Source organism: Rhinopithecus bieti, unplaced genomic scaffold, assembly GCF_001698545.2.
Source record: "Rhinopithecus bieti isolate Rb0 unplaced genomic scaffold, ASM169854v2 scaffold_1017, whole genome shotgun sequence".
Classification (NCBI taxonomy): domain Eukaryota; kingdom Metazoa; phylum Chordata; class Mammalia; order Primates; family Cercopithecidae; genus Rhinopithecus; species Rhinopithecus bieti.
This window is the reverse complement of record NW_016803657.1, coordinates 7,982,896-8,004,943: the sequence shown is the minus strand read 5'-3', so window position 1 is coordinate 8,004,943 and position 22,048 is coordinate 7,982,896. Positions and strand designations below refer to the sequence as shown.

The 22,048-nt window shown below is 45.7% G+C and overlaps 1 protein-coding gene across 1 annotated transcript in view; it reads left to right on the top strand.

Moving 5' to 3' along the window:
* Nucleotides 1–22,048, top strand: part of LOC108542414 (SPARC-related modular calcium-binding protein 2) — a 108,775-nt gene that overhangs the window by 45,465 nt on the left and 41,262 nt on the right. The window lies entirely within an intron of this gene.

The following is a 22,048-nucleotide window of genomic DNA, read 5'->3' as shown; positions in this document are numbered from 1 at the left end:
AAGACCTAAAACTGTAAACCTCTTGGATGAAAGCCAAGGACAATAGCTTCACACCATGAGATTTGGCAGCGACTTCGCAGGTATGATGTCAAAGGCGCAGGCAACAAACGAAAAATGATACAAATTGGACTTTAAGAAAAATTCAAACATTTGTGCATCAAAAGACACTATCAACACAGTACAAAGACATCCATGGAATGAGAGAAAATATTTGCAAATCATATATCTGACAAGGGATAAATACCCAGAATATACAGAGAACTCTTAAAATTTAACAAATCAAAGAAGATACCTGATTTTTAACTTATGCGAAGGATTTGAATGGACATTTTTTAAAAAAAAGATAAAAAAAAAAAAGATATACCAGTAGCCACTAACGACATGAAAACATGCTCAGAAAACATGCTTAGCATCGTGGAGATGCGCAGATAAACTGCAATGAGGTGCCAACCCACACTCATTATAATAGCTACTGTTTTAAAAACAGAAAATAACAAATGTTAGCAAGGATGTGGAGAAATCGAAACATTTGTGCATCGTTGGTGGTAATACACAACGGTAAAGCTGCTGTGGAAAACAGTATGGTTGTCTCTCAAAGAAATAAAAATAGGATTACTGTATGATCCAGCAATTCCACTTCTGATTATGTACCCAATAGAACTGAAAGCAGGTTCTCAAAGAGATATTTGTATACCCATTTTTATAGCAGTACTATTTACAATAATTAAAACATGGAAGTAACCCAAAAGGCCACCAGCAGATGAATAGATAAATGAAATGTGGCGTATATACATAAAAGGGAATATTATTCATCCTTAAAATGAAGAAAAATAATCCTGACACAGGCAGCAACGTGGATGAACCTTGAAGGACATGATGCCAAGTGATAGAAGCCAGTCACAAAAAGGCAAGCACTGTGTGATTCCACTTATAGAAGCTACTTAGAGTCAACAAAATCATAGAGACAAAGTAGAATCTGGTAGCCAGTGGCTGGGGAAGGGGAGATGGGGAGTGAGTGTTTGATGGGGACAGGGGTTGAGCTTTACAAGTTGGAAGTGGTTCTGGAGATAGATGGCGGTGATAGTTATACAACATAATGAATGTATTTAATATCACTTAACTATGCACTTAAAGATAGTTAAGATGGTAAATTTTATGTTATATGTATTTTACCATAATACAAATAATTGAAGGAAAAAAAACAGTGAAACAGCATTTCTTATGCACTGGAATTAAAAAGTCAGAAAATAGCAAGTATTGACAAGGATATGGAAAAACCCTCATATAGTTTGGAGAGAAATGTAAAATTGTTCAACTGCTTTGGAAAACAGTTTTCCAAAGTTTAATCAGAGTTCTCTCATGAAACAGTAATTCCTTTCCTAGGTGTATACCAAAAGAAATGAAAGCAAAAGTCCTCAAAAAAAACACATGCATAAATGTTCATAGCAACATTATTCATAGCAGCCAAAAGGTGGAATCAACCTGAATATTCATCAGCCAGTGAATGAATAAGTAAAATGCGGCCTATTCACACAATGGAATGTTATTTGACTATAAAAAGGAATGAAGTGTTGATACGCACTATAACAAGGATGAACCTCAGAAACATTATACTGAAAGTAGTTAGTCACAAAAGACCTCATGAGTCCTTATATGAAATGCCCAGAATAGGCAAATCTATAGAGAAAGAAAGCAGATTAGTCATTTACTAGGGCTGAGGAGGTTGTGCAGAGACAGGGGTTGTGACTGCTAATAGCTGTGTTTTATTGAGGGGGGGAGATGATGAAAATATTTTCATATTGATTGTGTTAATAGCATTGTGGAACTGTGAATAAACTTAAAACATCGAACTGTACAATTTGAATGGATGAATTCTATGATAGGGGAATTGTATCTCAATATGCATGGATTAGTAATAAATTTCTAAAGTCTCCCTGATAGGTTCCTATGACTTCATCAAATTCAAAAGTATTCCGTCTAATAGATTTATTTTGTAATGTTATGAGCAATTCCAAACATTTAACTGAGTCACAGAAAATGACGAGAAATAGGGGCAAGGGTTATGCAACTGCTTCCTCTTCTGCTTCTGTTTTGCGCTGATGTGTACCGTTCCTACAGTTCCTGTGTATGGCATCATAATAATTTATCTTCTCTGCTTCTTACTGTGGGGACTGTTTGTCTTACTGTCCCTGGTTCAGCATGGTTTCTGGCTCACTTAGTGTCAGCAGAACAAATATGAGCAAGTAAAGGAGTTACATAGATATGTGATATTGTTCCCCAAATCACTGAATACAACGTCTAGTGGCGGAACTGGAAAAGAAAATGCTAGATGTCTACATTCTCAAGGCAGCATTTTATCCATCCAACAGCCTTGTAGATTGAGTACTCACATCATTTCCTTCTCTGCACACCCTGCACTGCTTAATGGAAGCTTTGCACTCCAACATTTGCAAAGGACCCACATATTTCCTTGTGCAATTGAATACAAGAGAGAAAAAGGAAATAAAAATTATGAAAGAACTGCACCGTGTCTTCTCTTTGCTACTTCTTCCCGAAAATTTGTAGTAAGCCATGCAGCAGAGATGGGAAGTTTGACTTGGCGTCTTCTTACACAGAAGAGAACTGTTCTTTATCACATTAATTTTGGAGTTGGTTCCTATGGCCTCCCTTCCCCAAGCCAGCACTGGCTGTGAGCACATCCAAACCGACTGATTCACCAAAGGATCAGAACTGTTTTGGAGGCTGATGATGTGAAAACCTATCTGGCTTATTCTGTTTGTTCATATTCTTTTGTGGTTCTATGGCATTTTACAAAAAAGATATATATATATATATATATATATATATATATATATATATATTCTTAGTTCCAACTCTCTGCTATCCAAATCCGTGTCTTCTGACTTTTTCATTACCAAGTAAAAGTCCAGGGTAAGACCTTAGCCTCCATAGGGTTGCCACTTCTTGGAAGAAAATCATAAACCAACACATGAGTTATCTTACACCAAGGGCTGGGCAGCGTGCAGAGAGACATACTCCGTCCCCTCACTCATTAGAAGGTCTTTTGCAACCTTTTGGTGTAACGATGTCTGGCCAGGGAACTGCAGATAACGCAAGAATTAAGTGACACAGCCCTCGCTGGCCTCTGGGCTCCTCTCCCAGCCTCTCCTCTGCCCGGCGGCCATCTCAGCACTCAAACATCTCCCTAGTTCTTGTTGCTGGTTGCTCTGAAACCTTGAGTTCTAGACAAATCTTTTTCCCAGGCAAAGCTACACCTCCACAGGGCCCCTTAAAATTCTGTTTTCCCCAGTGTTCTGATCTCAGCTGCAGATGGGGAAAGCTCCAACTTAAATGAACTTACAGTGGACAGGAGCGACTGATATTTGGCTTATGAATTAGTCAACTTGATTGACTACTCATCAGGGTGATGGGCAAGGCAGTCTTTATTTCAGAATATAAGAGATGCTATGCCAACAGTATTTGGGAATTGCTTCTGTATGGTGCATTTTAGTATTTATTGAGCTATCTCATGCACTGAAAATTACCATATGTAGAAAATAATTAAATATTGACTTAATTTTAAAATTACCTTTTTTCTTTTTTTGAGACGGATCTCACTCTGTTGCCCAGGCGCTGGAGTGCAGTGTGCAATCTTGACTCACTGCAACCTCCGTCTTCTGGATTCAAGCAATTCTTCTGCCTCAGCCTCCCGAGTAGCTAGGATTACATGTACCCCACCATGCCCGGCTAATTTTTGTGTTTTTAGTAGAGACAGGGCTTCACCATGTTGGCCAGGGTGGTCTCAAACTCCTGACTTCAGGGCATCCACCCACCACAGCCTCCCAAAGTATTGGGATTACAGGCATGAGTCACTGTGCCTGGCCAAAAATTACCTTTGATTAAAAAACATACATGTCACACAATCTATACATCGATGTAGTTCTCCTTTTAAGTATTTTTTTTTTTTTTGCAATTTACATGCATATTTTATATGTAAAGCAGCAAAATGCTATAATCATTCTGATTGAGGAATTTTATGTGCCAGCATAGTTTATTAGTAATGGTGATTTCCAGAGTAATATTTGAGGAGGGTGACCGGCAGTGTGTGCAGGATTTTACTGCTTTTCTCTCCTATTATAGAGCAAGGCAATACATCTGCAATAGTTCCTAGGCTGCCATATCACAGTACCACAAATGGGTAGCTTAAAACAACAGAAATTTATGCTTTCCCAGTTCGGGAGGCCAGCAGTCCAAAATCTGGGCGATTGCAGACCTGCACTCTGAGTAAAATCCCAGTGGTCTCCTCCAGCTCCTGGTGTCTCCAGCACTCCTTCGCATTCTCAGCTTGCAGATGCAGCTGTCTGCTCCCACGGCCGCTTCCCGCCATGTCTTCACACAGTCTTCCCTCTCTTCCCTCTGTGTCCATCTGTATCTGTTTTCTCTTCTTATGAGGGTGCCAGTTGCATGAGTTTGCTAAACTGCTGTAACAATGTATCCAAACTGGGTGCCTCAGGCAGAAACTCACTCAGTTCTGGAGGTTGGAGGTGTGAGATTGGGTGTCACAGGGCAGCTCCTCCTAGGGCTGTGAAGAGCACCTGTTTCTGGCCTCTCCAGACTCCTGGCAATCTGTGGGGTGCATCCATGTGCTGAAAGCCAGGGCACTGTGGGTGGGAGGGGGCGTGGAAATCCTAGACTCCTGGACGTTTTCGCAGCAGGCAGATCAGGACCCAGGTTCTCAACCGAATCATCTGGGTCCCCTTGGATCACGCTGTGTTTTAGAGTGAAATATATTTAATCACCTGGGTCCCCTTGGATCACACTCTGTTTTAGAGTGAAATATATCGAATCGTCTGGGTCTGTTTGGATCACACTGTGTTTTAGAGTGAAATATATCAGAGAGGAAGACAGAGACCCTCCGGCAATTATTCTTCCTTTGAAGGCCACAGTATTCTTGTGTCTCGTCAAGGCGCGCCACATACAAGGCATTTTCACACCAGGTGGGCTCCAGAGGGGACTTTTCGCTGGGCAGATGACTCTCACTCATCCCCCGATGGCCTGCACGCCCACCCATCTTCAAGTTCACAGTGGCCACTCGGAAGCAAAGTGGTGTGAAGTGAGATTTCAGGATTTAGCCTTGGTGGGATCTTAGAAATCGCTCCATGCAAACCCCTAGGTTTATCAGTGGATTGAGGGGTAAAATTGAGATTTTAAAAATGTCATGTGGACCCCTTGGGTGTTTTGAGACAGCAGGTCAGTGCACCCGCTGTGATGCCTGGGCCCAGGGCTCCCTGGAAGAACGTTGGCATCTCTTGGGATGTCTGCTGTCTTCAGCACCCTCCATCCTGACCACACGCTCACTGTGGCTGAGTCTGGGCTGAGGCTGCCTTTGTGATTTGGATTCCTGCTCAGCACTGAGTGGGGCAGCAGGTGGAGGTGAGCCCTCTGTTGCTGCTCAGGTATGCTCATGCATGACTTGAGACACGGCAGGGCAGCTGCGGGGAGCAGGGGCGGCTGGTTTCTCTCATTAAAAGGTGACCCTGTAGGACTCTGGAGAGGTCCTTCCTGATGGCAGGAAATACTTCTGCATCGTCTTGTGCAAATCACTGCACATACTGCTCACGCCAGCCTTGCTCTCACGCACCTGAGTAATGCAGTGTTTTTGATCTCGGTCTTGTGGAAGCTGGAGAATTTGAACTGTGAGGATGCAAGAGACAGGTGATGCTGAACAGACATCAACTTTGTTTTTATTAAAATCACAAGTTAACTCTCGCGGGTGAAATTTTGCATGCTAAGATAACGCGAAGATGTTAGTTTCCATAACATCCGAATCGTGGGATGAGAGTCAAGACAAGAATTAGGAAAGGTGGTCTCCAAGACCTCATGACAGTCTGAGAAGTTTCTGGTGGCTGGAAGGTGAAGGCTGCTTGGTTTCATGGTGATGTCACCCATGGAGCGTCTTTTAAAATAAGTATTTGGGATCAATTTAGCTGTAAGATCCTTGTGGGTAACTCCCACCAGTCAGCCAGAGCTTTCTGTGCATATTTAAACATCAAAACATTTTGATAATAACAATAAAATACTTAATAAAAACTTAAACCAAAACATTAATTTGATACTCTATTGAAAATATCTGCATGAGTTGTGGGAATGTGTCTAATCTTGTCAGACACAGATATAGAAGAGCCATTGAGTTTACTTAATTGTGATTTTATTTTGTTATTTTTAAAGAGATTGCTTGTTGGCCGTATTATAAGTTAAAATTAACCAGGAACCTTAACTACAGAAATTACAAACCCCGTGGAGGGTGAACTGTGCTGTTCAACATCTGAAGTTCTCTCTGGAGTAAGTCTAGGTATTGCTAACTACATTGAAATATTATTTTAACCATTTTGAGCCACCCACACCTTCTCCCCATTCTTCTTTTGATAAACTTCATTTTCTCACTTTAGAAGGAAGTCTCCTAATACTGAATTTCTTTGAACATGGCTCAGTCTTACTGGTCTGCATCTGGCATTACTAATGTGCTTAATTAAACAAAATAATGTCTCCCCGATTTTTTATTCATGGAAGAGAAATTACAGGTTGTATCTGAAGGGAATATTTCTCTTGAAAGCAAAAATACAGGACTTTCCTGTCTAAATGAGAAAAGTCAGTTGTATTTAAACTGGAAGTTTTAATTTGCCAAGCACATGAGAATACCATTGGCTGGCCCCATCCTCACCAAGATACAAGGCACACACGCACATGCATGATGGTCATTTTTAATCTACAAGACGTCCACCTACCTTTCCATAGCTTTCAGTTCACCTTCTATTTTCAAAGCAAGAACTATACAAACATGAAGGAAGCTCTGCCACCTCTCAGCTCACTAGTCCTAGGCTAAGGGACAAATTCGCACAACAGTGGGTTGATCAAATCTGACTAATCTCAACTTGACAGTCGCCGGTGTCACTCAAAACCAACAACAGTCCAGTGCTGGGGTGAAAAAGTGAGGCGGAAAACATACACGTGAGCATCTGTGACGAATTCCACAGTTATTACCGCAAGATTAAATGAAAAGCATGGCCGTGCGAGGCAGGTTTCTCTAAATTGACTTTTCTTTCTGTCTCAAGGTGATGTGACCTATGAGGCTGCTGACATTTTAGAGAGAGCACTGTCTCACAGGACAAAATGTGGACGGTGACCAGAGGCACATACCTGTCCTGACACCCTCTAACCACCACAGAACAAGACAAAATGTGGACGGTGACCAGAGGCACATACCTGTCCTGACACCCTCTCACCACCACAAAACAATTTGTCACTCTGGGCAAGATGTTGCGTTTCTCTGGCTTTAAAATTGCCGTCTACAGAGTAAGGAAATGTGCCTTCTTTTCCTTGTGTGGTAGGTTTGTTAGAATCAAACAGGATCTGGGTTTCAGCATCAGCCCATGACATCACAAGGCTGACTGTCCCTGAGCTCTCCATACACTGTGAAGGTAGCTTCAAAGGAAGAGTTCACAAATTTGAATGAAGACTAAATTGTTGGAATGTTTAGATATGCTCAAAAGTGATTTTTTTTTTTTTCTTTTTGAGACAGAGTCTTACTCTGTCGCCTATGCTGGAGTACAGTGGCAGGATCTCAGTTCACTGTAACCTCCGCCTCCCGGGTTCAAGCAATTCTCCTGTCCTAGCATCCTGAGTAGCTGGGACTAAAGGCTCACACCACCACGCCTGGTTAATTTTTGTATTTTTAGTAGAGACGAGGTTTCACCATATTGGTCAGGCTGGTCTCGAACTCCTGATCTCAGATGATCCACTCACCTCGGCCTCCCAAAGTGCTGATATTACAGGTGTGAGCTACTGCACCCGGCCTCAAAAGTGATTTATTTAAAGAACTGGCTTGAACATTGATCTGCCTAAGTATGGATTTGTTAAAAACTTAATTCCTGTTCCTTCATAATCTTACCTTGTACAAGATCTTCTGTAGCTTTGCATGATGATGAAAGCAAATGTTTTGTGAATAATGTATAGATGGCAAAGTAGGTGACAAGTTTCCAGAAGCAAAGGAAAACTGTTACTGTTCAGAAAATGATGTTCAAAGTACAAAGGCCAAGGTATCTTCAGAATGGAAACCACTGTGATAAGATCTGGCTGTCTAATAGTCTTGCAACTTAAAATTATATTAATTTGATATGTTAGTATCAACATTTTAGGGATATTAAATCCTAGGTAGGTAAAATTAGCTTTTGACAAACAAGTTGACATTGTAGACCTGATTTTATTTTTCAAAAAAGTGTATAAATGCTAGTTTTTCTTTTCTTAGTTAAATGACAGAGCCAAGAAAATCAATTTCATCTGAATATTTATTTCACCAGACATATGTAGTTTCTAACCATCTTTATTGTTTCTATTTTAATTGGTTCTTGCTATTCAGTGTCTGCCAAGAATAACTTCCAGAGGAGTTGCTCTTCAAAAAACAAAATTAGATTCTATGTGGTAGCCACCTTTCATAAGTACATTTGGTAACCTTAAAATATTATGAGTGTGGGATCATTCCGATGCCATTGGAATGACCCTAAATTAAAGTCTTGTCTCTGTTTCCATCATAAACCTCATTGTTTTCTTGGTTTGACATTATTCCAGGCATATTGGTCCGAATCTTGGCAAGTGTATTAGATGGTTATTCCAGATGTTACTAAGAGCAGCTTTCCTTCTACACACTCTGAGTGCAAGCATTCTTTATGACATGGCAAAGTATTTGGTCTGGGCTCAGGTAGCTCAGTGGTAGGGCAGGCATGTGATAAGCTGGTCTCTTTAGGTTTCAGCAGACATGCACCTAATGCACACCCAACCAGCAAATGTGTGAACAGAGTGAATACTTGGCCTCTCTTCTTCCTTCTCATTTTCTGAATTTAACACCTAGATAGACTTTTTCTTGGCTTTAGCTGAAACACTTTACTAGGGTTAAAATGCCCATCAGAATCTTTTTGGATAAATGAACACACACAGAAAATGTTTTCTTCTATGCATTTTTGCAGCCAACAAAATCACTTCCTAAGTGCATTGAAAATGAGTGGGCAGTGCCGCTTGACTTACTATGCTTAGAGTGTCACTGATTTCCTGGGAAGCCTAAGACTTGGAGGAGATGTGAATGGAGAAATGCAGCTCTCCTCACACTGGGGTTTTGCGATTCTTTCCCAAAGGGCTGGGAGTGAGAGTGAGCCCTGGGCTGGAGCAGCTGAAGGGCAAGGGAGGTGGCTGGGAAGGGTGGGCACCACTTTGCTCCCAGCTGCTGGGATGGAATCATAGCCTCCTCTAAGTGCACTGGGCCTGGGAGGCCTGGGATGGACCATCCTGGCAGAGGCCTCCCTCTGCCTGCAGTTCCGGGGGAACCGGGAACCTCCCTTGGGCCGGGGTGTGCTCACCTCGCTCGGCCTTGCCCCTTCCCTCATGCTTGCATCCTCCAGGCCCCGCCCCTGGCACATTCCTGAAACCCGCAGGGAGCCTGCTCACACCATGACCCTTCTCAGAGGGTCTAAGGTAAGAGCAAAGCAGGGTGGGCTCAGGACACAGACACCTCCTGGCTCAGAGTGGTCCCGGGAAAGCCATACTCCTGCGCCCTATGTGGGCTCCTGCAGACCGGGCTTTGTCTTGCTCTGAGTGAATCAGAAAGGAGGGACCTGCGGCCCAGGGAAAGGCTCCTTGTGGCCCAGGTGTAGATCCCTCTGCGGGTCCACCCTGCTCTAACCGAGGCCCTGTGGAAAGCCCACCGTGGCAGGTGGATCTTCCTCACTTCCTCTCCCGGCCACTGGCTGATGCCAGCTGGGGTGCCCTTGTCCGCGGCTCCCAGTGCCCGCTGCTGGGGTCGCTTCCAGAGCTCCAACATTTTCCTTGGAAACCTGAGTTTTTAATTCTATCTCTTTGTCACATTTAATTGTTCTGTAAAATACAGATCATAGATGTGGGATGCTGTGAGCAGCTCCCGAACAATAAATGAGCGTGTGTTTACTGTGGCGACGGCCCTGAAATTCACAATGCCTGGGAAGCGTTTGGTGACACTTTACAGAAAGCCCAGGTGACTCCTTCTGGGGAACAGGGCTCCACAAACCCCTCAGGCCTGAGCCTGCCACTCCCACACTGCCTGCCCTTGGCTGCAGGACACAGGTGTGACCTGGGTCACAGGGCTCTGCTAGCTCACAGCTTCACTCACTTGCGCGGTTCCCCATGGTGGCTTCACCCACCGGCAGGGTTCACCCTGAGGGCTCCACCCACCTGTGCAGCTCCCCATGGTGGCTTCACCCACTGACACGGTTCACCCACCCACGCGGCTCACCCTGCCCTCCTTGGCCTCCTCACCGATGGGCGGTCAGGGCCAGGCAGACCTGGGAGCTCAGACCTCAAAGCCGATGGGTGCCCTGCGTGCATTTCCTCTCCCTCACCGCCTCCTTGCTCTTTTCTATTAATGTCTAAAATACCTTTGAAGTCCCTCGAAATCCTCTGTACTCCCTTCACAAAAGTCTCCGAGCTTCTCATCCTCCTGTAATTAAGGTGTTTCTATTTTCTCTATAATTAAAAGTGTGATTTTCAAGACACTTTTCTTAAGTTACTCTGCTTGGTATTTAGGATTGGTTCGATTGGTCACAGAGCCAGGAAGGTTTTTTGTATTCATCTTGTTGCAACTGTTTGTTTCTTGGGCATTTTGTGGAAAACGCTGGGGTTTGGGAAGCCAGGGTGGGGAGTGCTTGCCCTGCCATCCCTGTTTCTAGATAACACTGTCTGGAAGAGCTGTCTGCAGTGATGGAAATGATTTATGAGCTGCCTTGTCTCAGACAGCAGCCACTAGCACAGGAGGCCATGAGGACTCAACACACAGCAAATGAGTGGCTGGCTTCAGATTTTACTTTATTTTAGTTAATTTAAAGGTGAATAAAGGCTAATGGCTTGTGTGTTGGACTGTCCAAGCCTGGAGGAAGCCTACCCGTGCTGGGAGGTGACGGTGGAGTTGCAGATGGGACCAATCGCCTGTCGACCCAGGCCTTGAGTTCTGTCCCAAGAGTTCCTTTCTTTCTGAGAGGTTTCTTCCTTGGCCGGCACCTGGACAGAGCTGCGGTCCGAGAGGTGTCGGGTGAAGGACTGCAGGAGGCAGTGGCAAGGGCCCCCACCCTGGGGCCTCCTGAGCCCTCCCTTGCCCATCTCCGAGATTGCACTGTGCACCTCAGCATGGGGACCCTTCTGAGTGGGGTGTGACGACGTTTCAGCTGTTCTATTTCAGAGAACAGTGGGGAGAATTCTCTTGGAAGGATTCCATGTCTGGGCTATCGCATAAACAAAGGCTGTCAAAAATTCAAAGAATCTGTTTTAATGCGTGACCCAAGGTGAGAGGGGAACAGGAGCCTGACCGGAGCCCCCACTGCCTCTCCTGCGGCCGAGGGGAAGATGTGGCCCCAGCAAGCGTGGGCAAGGCTGGGCAGAGGGCTAGAGGGGGCTCTGTGGCCCAGGCCCGGCCCCTTCCTCTCAAGGCCTGTAAGTGTAAAGCTATGCTATGCAAGAGCCCTGGGGCTGTGGTCCTGGGGAAAGAAGGCCCAGCCCTGGCCCTGTGGTTGAGGGTCTTGGTTGGAGTGGAGGGCAGGGACCTGGGCCCCAGGCCTGTGGCTCGGTTCTCCTTCCCTTGCAGAGGAGCCAGGTGATCGCTGGGAGCCTCACCTCTTCGTGGTCGAATGAGGCGCCTGGGCTGGCATCTTCGTGCGTTCATGCATGACCCTGTGAGCAGCTCCATTTAGCCTCCAGCTCTGACAACATCCCTTCCCAAGGGGATGGCCTCTGCACCTGCCCCCAGGTGTGGGCAAAGGGGATCCAGCTCTTTTTATTACAGAGAAAAGAATTCACCCTTCCTTTCACAGATATCTGTGGCCTTCGTGGCATGTGGTGGTGAATGCGGAAGGTGGTGGAGGTCTACTTGAATGCCTTCTCTCCTTCAGGGACCCTCCTGCCTGCCTGGGCAATGAGGGTGCAGATCCCTCAGTGACGGGGGAAGTAGGTTCCCAGGAGTCCTGAGTGGGAGCAAGAGGCCTGCCCCAGGAATGTACCGTTCTCTGGACATGCACTGGACAAATCCCCGTTAGGAGCCCATGGTCTCCTCAGGAAAACCTGGCTCAGATGAAGTGAGAGACTAACTCGGTCTTCTGGTCATTTGATCGTGGCCCTGCATTGGCAGCTAAGCATTCTTAGTTTTGAGATCTCCCTACCTCCACGTTTTGCCCCCCACAAAGCAAAATAAATGGACACAGTCAGAACTGTGATGATGGGGGCTTCTGAAGGGCTGTGGGTGACATTTAGAATAAAATGAGGTCTCACTGCCTTTAGATGGAGACACAGGGCTGGAGGCTGCCTGGACTTTATGCAGCGATCAGAGGCCCCTGACTTCCATGCTGGATCATTTTGTCACACTGACCTTTACACGCTGGGCCATTTTGTTGTACTTTTACCCGTAGGACTGCACGGCTGCTGCCCATTCCTTTCACAGGGGAGCCGTTTCTCTTCACCAGCATGAGTGGGAGACAGGTGATCTGTGGAGCTGCCTCTCGGACGTATTGTTTCCAGCAAGGATCTGCCTTTTATGTTTCCTATTTTAAATCCTTCAGTTATGCCTCTCAGTGGAAATGATTTCACCGAATAACACAGTCTCCACTGAGGTTTGGCGAAGAAACAAATTATCTGGTATCTCGGCGTTTGGATGCATTTCCCTGGCTTTCCAGGTTCCTCTCATATTCTCTAACATGTATTTTAGTGTAATTTGCTCTAAATGCTTTGAAATGAGCAAGAGCCTCAGAAAAGAAACTGGCTGAATGCCTTTGAAAATGTCATTTCATCAGCAAATGCATTCACTATTCCAGGGAAACCTAAGGACAGAGAGGGAAAGAGCGGCTGTCTGTCGGGTAGTTTAGCTGTTCCAGAAAATGTCAAGGCTATCAGGGAATTTGTGAATTATATACTGTAATAAAAACAGAGCTACTTCTTCAATCAAAGAGGTCGGGTCATTGGGGTTGTCTGTGTCATTGGAATGGTAGGGGAGCCGTTCTTTCCCGATCGCCCTTCCTGCTGCGGGCTGAGTGGTCAGAGAGCCGCAACATGTGACCGTGTTTCGTGAGGACTGCCAGGGCCCATAGCCTGTCTCATAGCTTGTCTACTACACATGGAAACCCCGGGTTCTCCCAGCCCTACGAGTCAGAGTCTGGGGGGGAAGGCAAGGGCTCATATCCTGTCTACTATACAGAGAAACCCTGGGTTCTCCCAGTCCTATGAGTCAGTCTTTGGGGTGGAGATGGGAGTCCACTGCCTGGGAGACGGTGCTGCACGCTGCCACTGAGAGCCACTATGATTCCGGGTGCTGTTGGGCATGTGGGAACCACAGTCCAACTCGTGCTTCATACTTATTTTCATGGTTGATTTGTACTTTTATTTTCAGACACTTCTCATTTAACCTCTGTAATCTTGTCACTGGCTAATCACTCTCCAGGTAGCATGTTTGCTTTTGCTATCAGTGAAGGTTGGAGTTTATCTGATCTTTTGTGAGTTGCAGCCCAGAGACCGATGAGCTATATACATGAGCTCTGAAGTGTGCCGCAGATGGGGCAGTGATGATGAGCGTCAAACCTTCAAGTTAGAAGTCAGATCTGTTTTTTCCCTGTACGCCTACAGCAGAGAAATCCAACTGTGTCGCCTCCCAAAGTTTTAACTGTCTTCTACGTGTGAAGGAAATAAGTTTATGTATTTCCATTGTGTATATTTTCATGTTAATTGGAAACTACTACTTTATATCCAGTTATCATGTAAGTTTTCCACTGGGAGCCCGTGAGGAGCTACACATTTCATTTTTTTAACCAGACCAATAGGGGACTGTGGAGCAGACTGGGCCCTGGGGTCCCATGCTGACCAGCAGTGCAATCAGGAAGGAGTGAGTTAATTAATCACTCTGTTTCCACATTGTTATCTGCACAATTGGACATTGTTATCTGCACAATTGGGCTAATGATAGCATTTAATGCAGAAGATGGTTAGGTTAAAGGTACTAATGCAGTAAAGTGTTTAGAACAATGCCTGGCCCAGGTGCTCAGTGTTCAAGCTGTGAGCAGGGAAAGAGGCTAACAGAGATGAAGTCCATGTCAGGTGCGGTGGCTCATGCCTGTAATCCCAGCACTTTGGGAGGCCAAAGCAAGTGGATTACCTGAGCTCAGGAGTTCGAGACCAGCCTGGGCAACATTGCAAAACCCTGTCTCTATCCAGAAATATAAAAATTAGCTGAGCGTGGTGGCACCTGTAGTCCCACAGCAACTTGGGAGGCTGAGACAGGGGAATCACTTGAACCCAGGAGGCAGAAGTTGCAGTGAGTCCAGATCGCCCCACTGCACTCCAGCCCAGGTGACAGAGTGAAACTCTGTCTCAAAAAAAAAGAAAAAAAAAAAGAAAGAAAGAAAAAGAAAAAAGAGATGACGTCCAAAGAGGGTAGAGCCAGAGAAGGGGAGACTGAAGTAGGAGGGAGGGAACTCTGAATGCTGGAGGTTTTTGTACTTGGCGTTGGCGGGCCTCCTGTTGACTCGGGTGGAAGGACGGCGTTCACGCGTGGCACCCGACAGGGTCCCTCACGGAGGTGTTCCAGGGTCTCTGCATGGTCAGGCCCTGTGTTCTTGTGCTCATTTTCTCGAACACCTTCTCTCTGCTCTGCTACTTGCCCCGGTGATTCTGTAGGGACCCTGGGTGGCTACGCAAATGTGGCTCTGAAGACAACGCTCTTCACTGAGCCTCAGTGCTGGCCAGACACTGCTGGACTCTGAGGCCAAGTGGGTGCACAAGCGTCTCTGCCCCCGAGAAGGTACCGTCCGTGGGCTCAGGAGCACTGGGCTTAGAGTCCGTGCCCGTGCATTCTGCGTCTACAAGGTTACTGCTTCACAGTGGCGGCTGAGGACGCACGCAAGTGCTTCACACTCATCCAGGGGCATCTTGATCCTCACCGAGACCCTGGATAAGAAGCACTTTTGTAGCTAAAGCAATGAGGATGGTTCCTGAGGCTGCATGAACATCCTGGAAACACTTTTAAGTGACCGAAAGCATGACAAGACTCTGATAGAGCGGACATTGCTTATGAGAGGGCAGGTTCAGCTGTGTTAGTGTTTCATAGGGGACTTGCAGAATCTACTCTGTGTCTCTAGACACCTCTGACCTGTAAGAGTTGTGGTCGGATGCTAAGCGTAATCTTTTGTTGTCGTTGCCAGAGATAATTATTGCATTAAGGTAACACCATCCTCATCATATCTTATTAGGAAGAATTTTAGAATAACAGAGTTCCTACTGAATCTCAATTAAACCTGGATTGGAACAATGAATAACCTAAGAGATTTCTTAAATTATCTCAAAATTACTAACAAGGCGCAAAATACCATTTTCGTCATTGAAATTAACATGGATGTGGAGACAGGGAAAGACAATAAATAGAAAATAAATGTTTTGGAAAAGGAGAAGAGAGTTGCAGAGCAAGAAGTACAGTAAAGCATTGTCTGTCCCTGGTTGCGGGGCCAGGAATCTGCATTGTCCATCTCTCACTGCGAGGCCGGGAACCTGCATTGTCCGTCCCTCCCTCTGGAGCCAGGAACCTGCATTTTCCGTCCCTCGCTGTGGGGCCAGAAACCTGAAGCCCACCCTGCAGAGCGTGAGGTTGGGGGAAGATGGAACCAAGAGCTCTAGGAAATCCTGGGTGAGGGGACCAAAAGCCAGTAAACCATTGGTAAATGCACTTGTAAAAAGTTGCAGGTCTACTAAAAAAAAAAAACAAAGGCAGCGTGGTAAAAAGAAAGAACCACAGCCTCAGGTCTCCGTACTCAGCAGTGTCACCGGGGGGTGGCTGGGATTCAGCCTCGCTTGGTTGTGTGTACATCCCGAGAGGCCCGTCTTGGTTCCCCACAGAAGGTGGAAGTGTCTCCAGGTGTTTGGTCCTGAGAGGGGCTGCCTCACCCTGGCCACGTCCTCCTGCATATCCCTCGGGTCTTCCCGCTGGCTGCAGGTACCTCGCTCTGGCAGCTCCGTTGCAGGGCTAAGCCCTTGCCCTCTTTCCTGCACCTGCCTCCATCTTTCCTAGGCTTCCTGGAGAAACCTGCTGTCTCTTCTTGAACTTCTAATTTAGTTCCCTTTTTACTGCACACTTCTCATTTTCTCTTTGAAAATGATCACCAGCAGGAGGATCCCTTAGTGCTCACACACTAGAGTTGAAATGGCAAACATACCTTATATTCATTTAAATGGTAAATAAGCAGGACCTCTGCTCCAGGGCCTTCTTGCAAACAACATCTTCATATCTTTTCCAAACGCTTTCTCGTGCACTGTCACATTTTGTTTTCACAATCATCTTTATGAAACAGGCATCATTGTTATCACCTCCACTGGACAAGTGAAGAAACCAGAGCTCACGTGGCTCCATACACGTCCCTGGTCACTTTGCTCTTCTACCCTCGCCAAGGTCAGCATGTTCCCTTCGACCACAGAGCCTTGCCAGCGCGATGGCCCTCCGTGCCCTGCATCTGCCCCAGTTACCTTCTGCATATGTATTGGGTTTGTGGCTGTAATCTGGTCATGCAGATTAACACAAATTCATCCCATTCAATCGTTTGTTCTTGGTTTTTAAAGTCCTGTGGGTACCCAATAAATAGAACGAAAAGGCAAAAGGGGGTCAGGAGTGCTGATGGGACCTGCGTTATCCCCACTGTCCTAACTCTCTGAGTGATTTCACTCAGACTCTTAAACTTACTAAGACAAGCTGCCTTTGAAAAGCTGATGCTCAGTGTCTCTGATTCACGCCTCACTTACTTTTTAATTTAATTTAATTTAATTTTGAGACGGAGTCTTGCTCTGTTGTCCAGGCTGGAGTGCAGTGGTGCAGTCTCAGCTCACTGCAAACTTCGCCTCCTGGATTTAAGTGATTGTCCTGCCTCAGCCTCCTGAGTTGCTGGGATTATAGGTGCGTGCCAGCACGCCTGGCTAATTTTTTGTATTTTTAGTAGAGATGGGGTTTCGTTGTGTTAGCCAGAATGGTCTTGATCTCCTGACCTCGTGATCCGCCTGCCTTGGCCTCCCAAAGTGTTGGGATTACAGGTGTGAGCCACAGCACCCAGTCTATTTTTTTTTTTTTTTTTTGAGACAAAATCTCACTCTTGTTGCCCAGGCTGGAGTGCAGTGGTATAATCTCTGCTCACCACAACCTCCGCCTGCTGGGTTCAAGTGATTCTCCTGCCTCAGCCTTCCATGTGACTGGATTACAGGCACCCACCACCATGCCCAACTAATTTTGGTACTTTTAGTAGAGATGAGGTTTTACCATGTTGGCCAGGCTGGTCTTGAACTCCTGACCTCAGGTGATTTGCCTGCCTCGGCCTCCCAAAGTGCTGGGATTACAGGTGTGAGCCACCATGCCTGCCCACCTTGCTTGTTTTCTAAACAAGCAGAGAGCACTTACGTCACGTCTCCACAGTGAGCTCCTCCTGGTGAGTCTCCGTGCTCCTGTAAGGCACCTCCGTCAGCAGGGCTGTCGGAGCAAATGCCCTCCCCACATGCTGGTTTTCTTCATGGTCCTCGTCCACATGTGGAAGAGCTTGTATTTTATCCTCACAGCTGCCTCAAAGGTGACAAGGTATTATTACTCTTATTTTCAGATTAGCAAATCGAGTCTCAGAGATTGCACAGCTGGAAAAATGCAGAACCAGCATTAACTCTCCCCTGTTGGTGCAGAGCCCAGTGGCACCACCAGACTGTGCTAGGAACATGATGCCCTCTCAGTGTCCCACAGAGGCTGCAGTGGCCAGAATCCAATGTTAATGCCCCCACACTGAGCGTCTGTGACTCAGTCTAGTGCATCAGGGAGGATCAAAAAACCGCACCACAAAACTGGTGAGATCCTGTGCGAAGTTTGTTCATTGGCCTCATCTGTGTCGTGGTGAGGACAGCACATTCCTCAGAATCCTCTGCCGGAGGGAGGAGCCCAGCACCTCCTTGTTTTCTGTTTGAACCTTGGTCTCCTCAGGTCCTCAGGTGAGGCCAGCGCATTGATTTGAGAGGCACTGACCACCATGATGACACACGAGGCCTGCTTTCAGTGGCGTCTTTTCCAATTTCTTCCTACTGCTGGCCTTGACACATCCACGTGTATGGATTTGCCCTGGGATGCCAGCTCACATGGCTTCTCATCCAGCTTCTCTGGGTTTTTTAGATCAGCAGTCCCTAACCTTTCTGGCATGAGGAATGTTCGACAATTTTTCCATGAACTGGTGGGTGGGGGATGGTTTCCGGATGATTCAAGCGTGTTACATTTATTATGAACTTTATTTCTATTATTACATTGCAATATATAATGAAATAATGATGCTACTCATCATAATGTAAAAATCAGTGGTAACCCTGAGCTTGTTTTGTGGCAACTAGATGGTCCCATCTGGGGGAGATGGGAGACAGTGAGAAATCATCAGGCATTAGATTCTCATAAGGAGCCTGCAACCTAAGACCCCTCACATGCGCAGTTCACAATAGTGTTCACGCTGCTGTGATAATCTAATGGCACTGCTGATCTGACAGGAGGCAGAGCTCAGGGGGAAATGTGAGTGATGGGGAGTGGCTGTAAATACAGATGAATACAGGGTTGGGGACCTCTGCCTTATATAATCTTTTAGGAAGCAGCAGATATCCCCCCAAATCGGCTTTGACCGATCTTCCCTCTGAGCCGCTCAGGCACCTGTGTTCTTCTTTATACAGCATGGTCATCATTTGTAGATGTACATTTCTGCCCTCTGGATTTTCAGCTTCATGAGGGCAGGCTCTTCTTCAAAATCCCATCCTCCAGTAGAATGCCTTTTACAGAGAGGGGTCACTTAATAACTATTTAATATGTTCCGTTCAAGCTGGGTCTGACTTTTGAGCTAACTGGAAACATGAGGCTTTATTCTTAAAGACTGGGACCAAGAAGGTGAAGACAATAAAATACTGAAGTTAAGGGTTTCTAAAATACATATAAAGTGGTGCAACTAACTTCCACAGATGCCAGATGAATGACTGAATGAAATGTCCGTCTCTCAGATACTGGATGAATGAGTGAATGGAATGTCTGTCTCTCAGATACTGGATGAATGAGTGAATGGAATGTCCGTCTCTCAGATACTGAATGAATGAGTGAATGGAATGTCCGTCTCTCGGATGCTGGATGAATGAGTGAATGGAACGTCCCTCTCTCAGATACTGGATGAATGAGTGAATGGAACATCCGTCTCTCAGATGCTGGATGAATGAGTGAATGGAATGTCCGTCTCTGGGAGAAAATGTCCCGTGGAGAGTTGTGTTTTCTTTTCATATTTAAGCTTCGCATTGCAGGCTCTGAAATGGGATTTCCATATTTGCATGGAAGATTTAGGTTCTCTGTTCTAAAAGAGTAGGACCCTGTTTTCTGCACCTGAGAAAGTCCAGGCTTTAAAATGGATAAATGATTCTTTAAAACAGGCTTGAGTCTGTAACCACTCTCCCACCTGTCCCCAGTGACTTTCAGAATTGTGCAGGCTCTCCAGGCACTGCGCTTTGTTGCCAGAGCTGCCCTGTCTTCTGTTCAATCTCGTTTCTTCCTGTGTGCACCTCCCATTAAGAGAAAGCAAACACGTGGACACCATTTATTCTCTTGCCCTATTATTTAGAAAGTGTGTGCTTTTGAGATTTTTTTTTTTTTTTTTTTTTTTTTTGAGACAAGGTCTCACTTGCCCAGGCTGGAGTGCACTGGTGCACAGTCATAGCTCACTGCAACCTCCAATTCCCTGGGCTCAAGTGATCCTCCCACCTCAACCTCCTAAGTAGCTGGGTCCACAGGTGCACATTTATTGTGCACTTTATTTTATTACACCACCACACCTGGCTAATTTCCCCCCACGCCTGATAGAGGCAGAGTCTCACTGTGAGGCCCAGGCTGGTCTCAAATCCCTGGGCTCAACAGATCCCCCCACCTTGGCCTCCCAAAGCTCTGGGATTATAGGTGTGAGCCACTGCACCTGGCCTTGCAAATCTTACAGCTACAGAATTATGTATTTCAGAGGCAAAATTTCCTTAATGTCTTCTCATGCCATGCGTTATCTCATATAGTCAGAGAAGTATTTAATCAATATTATAAGGAGAAATTTTAAACATGTTAAGATTTGAAGAGCGCTTTTACCTGTTTTGTAAATGGTTTTTGTCTTAATCTTTTTCTTCTGGCCCAAACCCAGTAATTTATTAAGAAGCAGCATAGACCATGACTTTAACCCATTGAATCTGTCTGACTGGTTTTCTAATGTGTGAGCTACTTGGTATCCACAAAGACACTTCGTGTGCCCTTCCCTCCCCCCACCCTTACACCTGGGCTCCTTGCACCTGTGCAAATAGCACTGCTTCGTGGAAATCAAAAGAAATAAGAAACCCCTGCAATTCTGAGTTTTCTTTTTAAAATAAAGTCACTCGATGTCCAATTGATTGCATTCTAAATTTAGCAAAGTACTTTTTATCTTGAATTAGTTTTAAGACTCTCAACCGAGTTCTTTTAACACATAGTGAATTCTTTGGAATAGGAATATTTATTTTTCTTGAATGGGCTGTTTATTAATGAGCACAACTTAGTTAAAAGCTTATTTTCTTACATGCACTGTCTCCCGTGAAATTTAATTGCTATTAAACAGGAGGTAGGGGAGAAACATACACATAACCTGTGTGTTCTCTTATTCCTGAGAAATCATACTTCATTGTTAGTTCTGCACCAGTAAAGTATCAAGAATTATGGTCAAATTCCAAATGCCTGGATGCTGGGTGCTTTTATTTGAGAAAAAATGTCGAGGCTGTCTCTTTTCCTTTAGAGAAAATGATAATTACAGCGTCTTCCTAAGTCCTCAGCATCTCCTCACTTACGGGTTCAGGAAATACATAGAGACCACCCTTTAAACATAAAAATGAACAGGATTTAGGTTATTCCATCTTTTCCTCTACAGTAGGAGACAGCTATGAATAGGGCAGGCCCCTGTGTGAAACGAAGGCACCTGGGGCTCCTCCGAACACATGGCAGGTTCACGTTTTCTTTCTGGTTTTTCCCCTCTTTCTTGGGTGCAAAGCTGCGCTGCTCTGGCCAGCTGTGTGCTGCGAGAACGAGGCTGTCGAGAGCCTCAAGTGCCTGGGAGGCGAGGAATGACTCCGAAGCATTTCATAAGATCCAGACAGCGTCTCAGCGGGTGGAGGAACTTCCCAAGGCACAGCACCCGAAGGCCATGTCTCCCAGGAGCTGCCTGCCCCCGCGGCGCCCCCCACTGCTGGAAGAGCTTAGGCAATGCGTGTTGGTGAAGTGAAAAACGTGATTGAGACTCATCCGTGGCAGAATTCAACTGAATAAAATGTGTTTATGTGCCGGCTCTGCCCTCTTTAAGTAAAGCACACATTTTTACAAAACCCTGAAAGGCAATGATCTGTTTTCACTCACCTCTTAGCTAAAATAAACCTGAATCATTCCAGCAGGTGAGCTTATTCTCAGGAAAATTAGAGCTCGCTGTTTGAAACGGAACAAATGTGAAAAATAGCTCGCTCTGAGATGGCAAAGGCCCTATCACCTCTGGGTGCTACTCACCTGTCCCTTGGCTCCAACCTTCATCCCCAAATCTGGTCAAGGCCACTGCCAAGTAGCTTTGTGAGCTCCAAAACACACAGGCTTACCTGTTCTTAGCCACACCTGCCACTGTCACAGTCCTCAGGTCGGGAGCCCTGAGGACCCTGCCTGGATTTCTGGTGAGGTCTGGGGCTCCCCACGGGCCATCCAGCCCCTACAGCGTCTTGTGTGCCCTCCCTGGCTTGGAGTCCAGCTTCGGCTTTTGGCTAATCTCTATTTTTAGTTCTTTTATCACTGTGAAGGTTTAAAAAAATTGTATGTGTAACATTGGGCAAATTATTTAAAGTTGATAAATTTTCATTCAAGAAATCACAGGTTGTGATTCCTTCCACTGCCCATCAACATGTTGTGTGTCAGACGGCCAATGTTGAT